Source organism: Brachionichthys hirsutus, chromosome 16 (genome assembly GCF_040956055.1).
Source record: "Brachionichthys hirsutus isolate HB-005 chromosome 16, CSIRO-AGI_Bhir_v1, whole genome shotgun sequence".
NCBI lineage: Eukaryota > Metazoa > Chordata > Actinopteri > Lophiiformes > Brachionichthyidae > Brachionichthys > Brachionichthys hirsutus.
Genome location: NC_090912.1, coordinates 12,237,758 through 12,240,306, shown reverse-complemented (window position 1 = coordinate 12,240,306; position 2,549 = coordinate 12,237,758).

Below are 2,549 nucleotides of genomic sequence, written 5' to 3'. Positions count from 1 at the left end.
CTCGTGGTTCTCCTGTTTTCTTCCGCCTCCAAAAACATGCAATGTAAAGGTGAATGAATCACTCCAAATTGTTCGTAGGTTGTCTCCGTCTGTGTGGCCCCACGATACGCTGGCGACGTGTCCAGGTGTGCCCGCCTCTCACCCGTAGTCAGCTGTGATAGGCTGCAGCAACACGTGAGCGGCAGGGCGGACAAAGAGGCTGTCGAGGAGACGATCGCTGCTTATCCAGCACAGGATGGATGGATGGATGATGGCTGGATGGATGATGGATGATGGATGAATGATGGATGATGGATGGATGGATGGATGGATAGATGGATGATGAATAGATGATGGATGGATGGATGATGGATGATGGATGATGGATGATGGATGGATGAATGATGGATGATGGGGGATGGATGATGGATGGATGGATGAATGATGGATGATGGATGGATGGATGGATGATGGATGGATAATGGATTTAACCAAACTGTCCAAACATCTGGCTGTGATGTAATGAGGGGGTGGGGGGGGGGCAGCAGAGAGCCCAAAACTGAAATGTGTGCTGAAGGCAGGCGGTCGAAGCCTCTGCAAAGTATTGACCTCAATGGAAAAGTATGCAACCCCCCCCCCCGTGTGTGTCAGACATATTGGTTAGATTAAATTGCCACGGAGAGAAACAGAGTGAGAAAGAGAAGGAGAGAGAATCCTCCTCTCCGTCCTGGATGCTCTCATATCAGCGTCCTTTGTTCTCAGTTAAAACAATGAAAACAACAACAACAACAAAAACAAAAACAAAAACAAACAACAAAAACAAAAACAAACAACAACGACAACAACAACAACAAACAACAATGCACAAGAACGAATAAAGGTTGGAATGATCCGAGGCCTCAGCAGACACGGCCCCCCCCCCTCTGCAGACACCGGCCCCCCCTCTGCAGACACCGCCCCCCCCCCCCCTCAGCAGACACCAGCCCCCCCTCTGCAGACACCGCCCCCCCCCCCCCCCCCTCAGCAGACACCAGCCCCCCCTCTGCAGACACCGGCCCCCCCTCTGCAGACACCCCCCCCCCCCTCAGCACCCTGATCGACGGAGCAAACCGGCGCTTCATTTCAGGCAACTGCAAAGTAAAAGCAAAAAACTTCACCGAATCGTTCCAATAAAACTTTAATTGTAGCGTTAAATGTTCTCCTCCTCCTCCTGCTCCTCCTCCTCCTCCTCCTCCTGCTCCTGCTCCTCCTCTTCCTCCTCCTGTTCCTGCTCCTCCTCTTCCTCCTCCTCCTCCTGCTCCTGCTCATCCTCCTGCTCTTCCTCCTCCTCCCATCTTCATCGGTTTGCAGCGTCGCTCTGCCACGTTGAGGACGGGCAGCGTGCCTTCCCCTCCCTCCCCCTCTCTCTCTCTCTCTCTCTCTCTCTCTCTCTCTCTCGCTCTTCTCCCACACAGAAGAAAGAGTTGAGGAGAGGTAATGAATAAGCATGAAAAGAGACACGAGAACAGTTTTAGACTGTCCGAGGAGCAGAAAGGGACTGAAGGGGGGGGGATGAAAGGATGAAAGGACAGGCCAACGCCTAGAAACGGGTTGAGAGGGTGCCGTTTCTTCTCTATTCTGAGGGCTGGGGGGTCTGGGCTGACCCACAGCCTCCTGACCCGCATGGGGAGGGAGTCTGTGCTGCAGAAGTTAATGGTTCTGAGGAACCGCTTCCAGAACTTTGCACTTGTACACCGGGCCCGCTGGGCCGTGCCCTCGCTGACCATCATTACGGCGCCGCTGAGCAGTGGAGCCCTCGGATCCACTACGGGAAGGGGGCCGGCCGGCAAGGCAGCTGAGAGACATAGTCTCTCCAGCGTGTCCTGGGTCTTCCCCGTGGTCTCCTCCCGGTGGGACGTGCCCTGAACACCTCACCAGGGAGGCGTTCAGGAGGCATCCTGAATAGATGTCCGAGCCTCCTCATCTGGCCCCTCTCAACACGGAGGAGCAGCGGCTCTACTCCGAGCTCCTCCCGGATGACTGAGCTTCTCACCCTATCTCTAAGGGAGAGCCCAGCCACCCTACGGAGGAAGCTCATTTCAGCCGCTTGTACCCGGGATCTCGTTCTTTGGGTCACTCCCCAAAGCTCGTGACCATAGGTGAGGGTAGGAACGGAGATCGACAGGTAAATCGAGAGCTTCTCCTTTCGGCTCAGCTCTCTCTTCACCATGACGGATCTGTGCAGAGTCCGCATCACTGCAGACGCTGCACCGATCCGTCTGTCGATCTCTCGCTCCATCCTTCCCTCACTCGTGAACAAGACCCGAGGTACTTGAACTCCTCCACTTGGGGCAGGATCTCCTCCCCGACCTGGAGGGTGCACTCCACCCTTTTCCGACTGAGAACCATGGCCTCGGATTTAGAGGTGCTGATTCTCATCCCGGCCGCTTCACATGCGGCTGGAACCAATCCAGTGAGAGCTGGAGGGCGTGGCCTGATGAAGCCAACAGGATCACGTCGTCTGCAAAAAGCAGTGACCCAACAGTGACCCCCCCCCCCCAACGCCCTGGCTGCACCTAGAAATTCTGTCC